This window comes from Hippichthys cyanospilos, chromosome 8, assembly GCF_059441005.1.
Source record: "Hippichthys cyanospilos isolate Australia breed blue-spotted pipefish chromosome 8, RoL_Hcya_1.0, whole genome shotgun sequence".
Taxonomy (NCBI): Eukaryota; Metazoa; Chordata; class Actinopteri; order Syngnathiformes; family Syngnathidae; genus Hippichthys; species Hippichthys cyanospilos.
In genome coordinates this window covers 7,430,057-7,440,773 of record NC_142376.1, presented here as the reverse complement: position 1 = coordinate 7,440,773, position 10,717 = coordinate 7,430,057, and the positions used below count along the sequence as shown (strand labels likewise).

Below are 10,717 nucleotides of genomic sequence, written 5' to 3'. Positions count from 1 at the left end.
TTAAAAATTATGACCTCTTTAAGAATAAAACCGGTTTAATTGATTGCTTTATGATGAGTCATGAATAAATTAACAATTTCATGTATATAATCTAATATATATAATGAGCCGCACTTTGAGACCCCCTGCTCTAACTGATGCACCCTTAATTGAATCACCTTTACATGATCCTCTGTTTTTGTAATATGCCCATGTCTGTTCAGTCTGCTCACTTCTTTTATTGAAAATAATGCTGTCACAATTTCAGCTAACACGAGTAACAACAGACAATTGTTGCTAACCGCCAGCTGATGTCTGCCATCTTGCTCATCCTGTTAAAGTCATTATTGGAAGAATAAAAATGTGCATCTGTGTGTCAAAACTCTGTTTATGTGGCCGATCGATCTTTCTCGAATGGTGTCAAAAAAAAAACAAAAACATTTTTCCTAAGTTATCATTTTATGCAAGACTTATGCAGGGACAGCAAAATGGCTGATGAAAGTTGCTCATTCAAGAAAAGGACCCCACCAAGTTTGAACAACATTTACACATTGTGCATGTGGAATTTTGATGTGGAAATATGAACATAATACTGCACTTCCTCCTTGAACAATGATGCTTCAAGCTTCCCATGGAAGTTTGGCATAACAAACACGACGACCAAATGCACTTATCATCTGGCATGCTATTCTGACATCTTCAAATTTCCCATGCAATTAGCAAACAATAGAGAAGCTTCATTCCTATCTCACCGCATTAAGTAAAACAGACAAAACTTGTGATTAGAAAACAAAAGAGAAGCTTCATTGCTATCTCACCACATTAAGTAAAACTGACTAAACTTGTTTATAAATGGCTCCCCCGTGTATGTAGAGTAATTACATGCTGAGCAATGAGTAGGAAACAAGAACGCTAGTTGAGATGTTTAAGACACACCCAACATAGTATAAAAAAGCTTGGGTCCCCACTGACGACAAACAGCGAGCTGACATTGTCCAGCGTTGAGAAGAAGAAATCATGAGAGCCCATCTGGTCTTCCTGCTGTTGGCCCTGGTGGCCATGCCCAATCTCTCCATGGGTCAAGGTATGCACCTTATTTCTTGCATGAAAATATTCTTCTTTTTTTTCCCCCCTCACACATGCATTTTTGCATCACTGGACTGTGTAGATAATTTGGTTTTTTAAGATACTCTTTGTGGTTCTATTAACAAATTTTCAAATTAACGGCATAATCATAGTCATAGTGAATGTGTTATTTTTTTTTTTTAGCATGTTAATCTAATTTTACATCTCTGTCTTTCTTATTTCTGTATGCTGGTTAGATCCATTTTTTTAAATATGGCTTTTCGGTCTTGATTTATTGGGGGGTTTGAGAGCATAGGTCAAGCACAACCCGAGGTTGACACTGATTGGCTGGCATTTGCGGTTGGTATAATCTGATAGGCTCCTGTTGTGGGCGGGAGGACAAATTCAGGCGTTGGAGGAAGACGGGAAAACAGCTCCTCAAAGAGGCGAAGAAGATGGAGTAATTTTTAGTGGTTTATTGTTGTCTTCAGTCTTTTGAAGTTACATTTTTTCCTCTGTATAAGTACACAATTCAAACAAATATATGAAACGTTTATAAACACAATATCTACCAGCAAACATGCATGTCACACAAAAAAAGCAATTGAAAACCTGGATAACATTGTCGTTGTCCAATGGCTGCATTCACGGAGAAACCCAAAATGTGCAGATTAATAACGCCATGAAATAAGCCCTGCTTGCAGTCACAGGCAGTTTGACGCAAACAGAAAATAAGAGCAATTCCCTAAAAACGCCTGAAGAGGGAGGCAAAACAACATAACCACAGCAAACCGCACAGATCATGACAGTTGTTGATGCTGTAAAGCGAGAAAAATACTGTAAAGAGGGGATGAAAAAAACTTTGTATTCCACTTCACAACGTGAAAAAAACTTAAACTAGAGACGCTGTAACCCAGAGATCCACTGTTTGCCAATTATAGAGACTTTTGAGAATCCCTCCTGAGAAAACCTCCATGTCCAGAATGCAAATGAAATGTCCTTGTGCTAAGCAACCACTGTATAATTTAATAAAATGTTCTCCAATGTCTTAGAAGATAGCAGCAGCTCTTCTGAAGAATCTGAGGAGGATTCTGTGGAAGGTGCTGACGAAGATTCCATGGAAGAATCCGAAGAAGATTTCGGAGAAGACACAGAGGAAGACTTGAATTGAGTTATTCTAGTAGAATCATGATGATGAGACAAATGAGAAGAAGCATCTACATGTTTAACACTGTAGGCTCAAGAAGTGTTTTTAAACAAAAAAAAGAAGCATAGTGACAAAAGAACAGCCAAGACAGCTTGGCTGTGCTCTAAACTGTCAAAAACGATCACATTTGACAATAAAATAGTCTCTGGAAAAAAAGGGAGTGCATGTAATTTTCCACCTTTTTTTTTTTTAATTCAACACCAGTCGCGGAAAATTGACATATCAGCCACATGAGGCGTGTTTTGATACACACATGTACATTTGTATATTGGCCGTATTCTGGATGGATACTAAAATTGATAATAAAAGTAGCGAAGAAATGCTCAAAGGTCTTTTGTGTAAAAGCTAGAAGGAAATCCACTATTTGTGAGCTGTAGTGCAAGATAGTGGCCACTTGGAGGCGCTGATGAAACAAATTGATAGCTGGTAAGGCTGAAATTGTATTCAGCAGATGCTTACTGAAGGTTTTTTTTTTCCTTAATCCTTTTTAATAACAAACTCTAGTTATGCGACACCTGTCCTTGGTAGGTAGTTATCAAAGTGTTAAACACGTTTTTTAATTACTAGCTTACTAGCTTAGGTGGCCATTGTTAGTTGATTGAGAGCTAATACATTTTATTGACCCACCTTTAAAGATTTTAAACTTGGATTAGCGTCAGATGATTCCATTCACAAAAGGATGGTGGTGTTTGGAGACATCTGGACAGCAAAAATAAATAAATACAATAAAAAATAAAAAGAAGAAGAATCGAGTTTACAGTCTCAAGTAGTTCACAAATTGTGACAAATTTTTCACTTGAAAAAACACTTCACTTCAAAAGGAAAGAAACACAAGAATGAAAAATCCTGTTGGTTATGTATGATGTATGTATGTATTTGTATGTATGATGATAAAAATATACGGGTCCAGTAAAGTATGAAATGATCTCCGAACTCAGGCTTCATTCGCTATGTTGGGAGTAATGCATTACAAAAGTAATGTAATTACTGTAATGCAATATTTTTTGCTGTAACATGGTAGTGTAATTCATAACACACACAAAATAGTAATATTGTACTAGTTAAAAATCAGAGTAACGCAACTCATTACAATGCAAATTCTCAAAAACACCACAGGAGAGAAGTCTGGGCAAAATGTTTACTTGCTGTTGTTAGTATCTACTACAGTAGACAACAGGTCTATATGTTGAATACGTACACAAGATGGCCATAAAACCATTACCGTATTTTGACGCACTGTAAGGTTCACCGGATTTCAAGGCCCACCTTCAAAGAAAGGCCTATTTTCTATTTGAAAAAAAAATCATATATAAGGTTCACCGGATAAGAAGGCACTCATAGGTTTGAAACTACAATACTGGCTGGTGTTGCATTATGCATCCACTAGATAGAGTTGCGTTATGCATCCACTAGATGGTGGTGCACTAAAGGGAATGTATTAAAAACAATCAGCTAAGTCATCAAACTTAATTCATAGAATATAAACTTTATTAACACAATATAAGCGTTATCACAACTGCCAAAATGAATAAACAGCGGTTTTATTTTTATTTCTGAAGAATGGGGAAAAATACCACTTGATTACATTAAAAGACTGTTTAGATAAATCCAAAAACTAATCAAGTTTAAAAGCATATAGTTATGATTAAATATTAAACTTAAAATATTTTAAGCAATTGTAACCAAAAACCTTGTTTAGCTTTGCAATAGCTGACGTTAGCGTCGATGCACATCCCTTCACACAGGTTATTTGTGGTGCAGTTTTTATTTAATAACGGCTAATGCTTATTAACCGTAGTTTTTACTTTTTTGTATGACTCTGCATGTTCATGAAGCTCACTCCACTAAATTGAGTTAAAATAGCCAGGCACTTAGCTTCATGGCTCGTGAGACATTGCATTGGGATTGCTGTTGTATCATTTGATATGATCAATATATTAGTTGCACTAGATTATAAGGCGCACTGTCAGCTTTTGAGAAAATTTAAGGCTTTTAGGTATGCCTTATAGTGAGTAAAATATGGTACTTTAAATTTGTCAATAGAATAAATTAAATTACAGCTGAGTAAACTAAACTCGTCTATACTGGTCCCTGAACACATGCAGCAGTATTTACTCTGAGTTTAAAAACAAAATGACAACTAACAACTGTGCCCCTGTGAGCAATATGGCTGTTGCGCAAACAGTTTTTTTTTATGCCAACCGCGTTGAAATTATATGATCATCAATGCAAACACATTCTAGCTGTGCCTGACACTTGCATCCTTTCAGAATGCGCTTTCCACCTCATGCTTAAATTGGGCTTGATTTGATGTTGTGCAGATGCCCCTCATCGCAACCCACCCCTTTTCTTGGACTGTTATTGATGGCTTTGTCCTGGTATTGTTTCTTCTAGGATAATGGTTGGGGCGTAGTGATCCTTAGTAGTGAGGGCTGAGGAATGCATGATCTGGCATTGTTATCATCTGAATGATATCCTTCAAATTCATCATTGAGACATTAGCGTCTCTTGATAGGCTGAGATGGTTGTGGAATGAGGTACCCACCACAGGATAATCTATAACTGACAAATTGCCCACCTCAGACTATCTACAAACTAACCTCAAGAACTCCAAAACCTGACACCAAATAATGCTATGAAGGAAAAAAAATGAGAAAAATTAATTAAAAACTCCATCTAGAATATTGTACACAAACAATTTTCGCCTTCTGTATCCTGAATTTTCTTTCGTATCCAGACAAGCCTTTTCAGAAGAACCATTTCGTCACCTGAATTTTTTGTAACAAGAGACATTCGTAAGAAGAGGTACCGCTGTATGTAAAAAAAAAAAACTGCAGCGAAGCCAAACTGGACTACTAGGCACAGGGTTGGTGTGAATGTTTGCTGCTTTGTGAATTTGTGTGCATTGAGTACAAGCTGCTCAATTCAAAGGAGAATTATGATTTAAGATATACGTGTTGTGAGCAAGGTCATGAAACGACTTGAGCCGGTAAATCGAGAAGGCATGGAAGAGGGATTATCAGCTAGTAGGGGACAGTAAAAATCATTTATGTAACTACCTATCACACTTCAAAATCTCATTCAAGGAGGACCCAACAAGGCTGAACTACATACTATCGCGGTCAAAGATCAAACCCTGGAGCACGCACAAACAAGTAAGAGTTGGAAATGCTTACACTTGGGGATGTGAGGGCTGGGAGGAAGGCAGGCAGAATTGAGCAGGGGCTGATGGTTAGTTAGGGAAAACAGGCGGAAGCGTGGAAAGGAAGGCGGCACATGTCTTCTTATTGGAGCAGCCGCCATTGGAGTGGTCAGGGACAAGCTGGGTCGAGACACAAGTTGAACAGAATGGTCGTCAGGAAAGCGAGTGGTCGGGGACAGGCTACAGTCGATCAAGGCATGAGCAGGCAGGCGAGATGCTACATGTAAGTTCATTGTATATTACTAAATTTTACTGTGACATTTGTTAATGTCTAATGTTGATTTTTGCTCACGTCTTGTAAAAGCAGTTTGAACCTGGATTTACTTTGTTGTTTTTACTGCGCAATTTTTGGGACTCCAACATTTACAACATAAACAACAGCGTTTATGTTGCGTTTTATGTGCAGCATAGATTTTCTAGTGCACTGAGAGGATGCGAGCAGTGCGCAATTTTACACGCGTGTAGCTTGGAGGGAGCACTGGCAGGGAGGGGCAGAGGTTTATTCTGCCAAGTGAAGATAATTGCCAGCAATTTAGACTAATTCTATGGAATGTTACTGTGCGTGTGAAAGTTATTGTGAGAAACAAAATGCAATGAAAATGTAGTACTTGTTGCTTGAGCAAAGACACATCACCCTTTTTAAAGAATCTGAGAACTGAACAGGGAACCCACCGGAAGGACATCGTTGAACTTACGTCAACTTCCGTTGTCATTAAAACCACAAGAAGTGCTTCGTTTCCTGTCCGACAACAGTCTAACTTGTTCTTAAACATCTTGTTGTGACCAACTATAATGAATGTACAGGAATTAAGTGAGTAATTATGTGATTTACTTGAGAACCTTTTAACATATAAAGATGTTTCAGACACACCCAACATGGAATTAAAAAGTCTGGGTTCAAATTGACAACAAAGAGTGAGATGACATTGTCTTGCATTGAAAAGAAGAAATCATGAGAGCCCATATGGTCTTCCTGCTGCTGGCACTGGTGGCCATGCTCAACCTTTCCATTGGTCAAGGTTTGTCTCTTATTTCTTGCATGCAAATAGTGGAGTAAAATAAAGACTTATGCGGGGAAAGCAGAATGGCAGACTGTCTATTGTTTTTTGTTGGGTTTTTTTTGATCAGGTTTTTTTTTTCTTTCTCGACGAAGTGTATGATTGCAAAACAGGATGGGTTTGTGATTATGATACTGATATGTGTCTACTAAATTTTGAGTTTGCATAAGAATTATTCGACGTCGAAAACACAAATCAAATATGCTTCCACAAAGTCACCACTGTTTACCGCCATCCACAAAACGTTTTGCCATTTCTTTGCAGTTACCAACCCTATTGAAGCCTCAGAGGAAGATTCTGTCACTACCAAATTTGAAACTTCCGAATCTGAAACCCCCGCAACTTTCGAAACTGCATCTTCTGTAATAGAAGTTTCTGAAACTGAAACCTCTGAAACCGGAACCTCAGAGGATGACACCGAGGGATACACCAAGGAAGAGCCCTCGAATCGAGTTGTTACAGTCAAGATAACGGGACATATACTGTATGAAGCATTTAAGCTATATTTTTAAAAAAGGCAACCTTATCTAGATGCAAACATGACCTAAAACAAAAGTCACTAAGTGATTATTTTTATTGAATCTGCATCTATGCTATTTATAGATGTTTATGTTGACACATTATGATTTAACCACACTTGCCTGGGTGCGTGGGTATGAAAAAGCCTCATTGGCTTCTGATACACCCATGCGCATTTTTTGACTGTTTTTGTTTTCTGTTTTTCTACTCATGCTGTATTTTATTTCTTTTGTGTTTGGCTGTAGTAGTAACCAACTGTATGTTTCGTGAACAATGAACTAAACAATTCTTATCTTGAATGAAGTTTTCAAAAGAGGGTCAAAGTCAGTTGAAAAAAATTCGCCACGCTGTCAAGAAAGATGCAATTAGACGGAGCTTGATAAAATTGTATTTTTCCAATGTTCTGTGCAAACACTCTTAAGTGGATACACAGTATTTTGAAGTAGAGGTATATATAATCATTTTAAGGCTTGTAAATTACATGATATTACTTATTTTGCACCTGAATTACTGTTATTCAAAGACAGATACGCAGAAAAGATTGGTCTGTTTTGTGTTATGCGGTTATGTCAACCCCCCTAATATGGGGTTTGAAAATAAGGGAAAAAATGTGGGTTGTATTCAGAGAAACACAGTACTTCCGGCTACTTTTAGCCATTTGCGGAAGAGGGACCTGGACAGATTGACGCTTGAAAATTTTAGCGGCGGCGGGAGGCGAATAGCAAACATAAATTGCACATACAATATGAACTCCCCATCAACGCCAAACTAATGAGCCCTCTGATTGTTTCTCTATTCAAACAGATGGGATGCGTAGAGTCTCAAAAATACTCTTGAGGCTGCCGCCATTTGAGAGCTCATCTGGTTTGGTAACAAATAGGTTGAGAATTCTTTCGTTGTCAGTTTGTGGTTCCTTTTTGGACGTCCTTTTTGAACAAAGTAACACTCAAAGTCCTTACCTGTCCCTTGACTGCACCCTTACCCCTTCCTAAAGATGTTTCTTACTCATTTCAGTGTTTGTGAGTGACATTTTGGCGCTCAAGTGAAGGCTTAAAAAAATAAAAACCCATGGAAAGGTTGGGCATAGAAACCAGTGCCAGCAATTTAAAGTCAGGGAAATTTAAGGGAAATTTAGACGCGAAACATGCAACGGTATGAGTGAGGAGCCAAGCGCGGGTGAAGGAGTGGCGCAGCCGTCTTTTTCATTTATTCCTCGGCATGCATGCATGATATTAACCCGCTTTATCATTAGGGAGCACAAAGAAGTTACGAATAAACGAAAGTCAGGGAAATTTAAACAAAAAACACGCAACGGTATGAGTGAGGAGCCAAGCGCGGGTGAAGGCATGGCGCCGCGGTCTTTTTCATTTATTCCTCGGCATGCGTGATATATTTTGACCCGCTATTTCGTTATGGAGCACAATGAAGTTACGAATAAACGAAAGTCAGGGAAATTTAAATGAGAAACATGCGTGTGGTGCCACACACTCTAAAGTCCTCAAATAAAAGAAATAAAAAATCATATTGGGCCTTCAAATCAAGTTAATGAATCGCGCTGGGCCTAGTCGGCTTTAATACCCTCGGGGCAGGTCGGTTTGAACTAGATTTTTAGACATAAAACTGTACTTTATGCAGTCAGCACATGATATGATCCATATATAAGGCGCACCGGATTATAAAAAAATCAGGCTTTATAGTGCGGAAAATACGGTACTACTATTAAGTGTTATCAGAGAGCACTTGCTTTCATTTGAATGGAGAAATATGATTTAAGATACAAGTGCTGCGAAATATGGACAAGGTCATGAAACGACTGAAGCCCGTAAAACGAGATAGCATGGAATAGTGATTATAAGCTAGTGGAGACAGTAAAAATCATTTATCCAGCTTACCAGACCTCGAAATCTCATTCGAGCAGGACTTTAACAAGGTTGAAATACATATCACAGTTGAAGAGTGAACCCAGGAGCACGCACAGACAAGTAAGAGTTGGAACAGCCTCTGTAACTTTATCTGGTAGTCTGAATAACCAGCTTGCACTTGGGAGCCGGAGAGCCAGGATGCAGGCAGACAGAAGGGCGGAAGCATGGACAGGCAGGTGGGACATGTCTTCTTACCGGAGCTGCCGCCATTAGAGTGGTCGAAATAGAAATCTGAGAACTTAACAGGGATCCCACTGCGCAGATGGCGTTTACATTATATCTTAAAATTTCCACTGTTGCTTTGTTTCTTGTCTCAACAGTCCAAGACAGACATAACTTGTTCTCAAATGTCACATTGTGTAACTGTAATGCATTTAGAGTAATTATGCGATTACCTATGGATTTTCACATGTTTCAGACACACCCAACATGGTATAAAAATGCTTGGGTCCAAATTGACAACAAACAGCGAGCTGACGTTGTCCTGCATTGAGAAGAAGACATCATGAGAGCCCACCTGGTCTTCCTGTTGCTGGCACTGATAGCCATGCCTAATCTTTCCATGGGTCAAGGTTTGTGTTTTATTTCTTGCATGCAAATAATGGAAAAGATGTATACAGACCAGCAAAACAGCAGACTTTCAATTGTGTTTTTATTTTTCAGGTATTCTTTTTTATGTGTTACTTGACTGTCTTAAGTGTGTCATTTCAAAATACGATGGGTTTGTCTTCGATTTTTGGACCAAAATGTGATAAATTCATTTATTGTAGGTTTACTGATGATACGTTGACTAAATTTCCATGTGAATTCCTCCACGTTGAAAACACAAATGAAATGTGTTTCCAATAAGTCACCACTGTGTAATTTAACTACATCCACAAAATGTCTTGCCTTTTCTTTGCAGTTACCAACTCTACTGAACCCTCAGAGGAAGATTCTGCAACTACAGAATTTGAAACTTCTGAAACTTCAGAATCTGAAATTTCTGAATTGCCTGGATCTTATGAAAATGTAACTTCTGAAATCGGCACCTCAGAGAATGAGACCATGCAATACACCCAGGAAGAACCCTTGACCTGAGCTGTTTGAGTCAAGATAATGGGACATATTTGAAGCATTTATATTTTGAACCCTATTGTCCCAAGAGGCATGTCTAAACAAAATGGTGATTGGTAGTGACAAACCTTCATTTGGCATTGAAGGTGTTAATTACTTTGGTTATGCTTTAAACTGGCAATAAATGATGGGATTTTATCACTGGCAATGAGTGATGAACATGTGTTGAATGGATTTTTTTTTTAAATTCTCAGGTATCTTTCCGTCTGTGACATGCTTTCATCAAAATAGTAGTAGAACTGGGTTTACAGACTTGAGCTCGAAAGTGCATTACATTGTCCTTGACTGTTACTATTAATGTCTTAAGATAAGGGACCACTGCACCGTGATCATCAGTTCACGAAAATCGGTCATTCAAGTGAAGGACCAGGCAAAGTAACATTTACATATTGTGCATTGGATTATGTTGTGGGAATGTAAATATGATACCGTGAACCAATAACTATAGGTACATATTAACTATTTTGTGTTTTTTTTCGTGTCTCTTTGTTAGTAACAAATGACACAAGCAGCATTGCTAAGATTTTATTTTGAAGTTCTTTTTCAGAAGCTTAGACATAATAACACTCAACCAAATTGATAATCTTTGGTTGGAGTGAGCAACACGGTGCTGGTTTAAAATCAATCACCTTCACACAAATTAAATTCA

At 38.1% G+C, this 10,717-nt stretch overlaps 1 long non-coding RNA gene across 1 annotated transcript; it reads left to right on the top strand.

The window, feature by feature from the left end:
• The first annotated feature begins 5,448 nt into the window (after window positions 1-5,448).
• LOC148419992 (uncharacterized) lies at window positions 5,449-10,207 on the top strand. Its single transcript, XR_015866344.1, has 3 exons — window positions 5,449-5,676; window positions 9,371-9,524; window positions 9,857-10,207. It is a non-coding gene; the product is annotated as an uncharacterized LOC148419992 (long non-coding RNA).
• The last annotated feature ends 510 nt before the right edge of the window (window positions 10,208-10,717 follow it).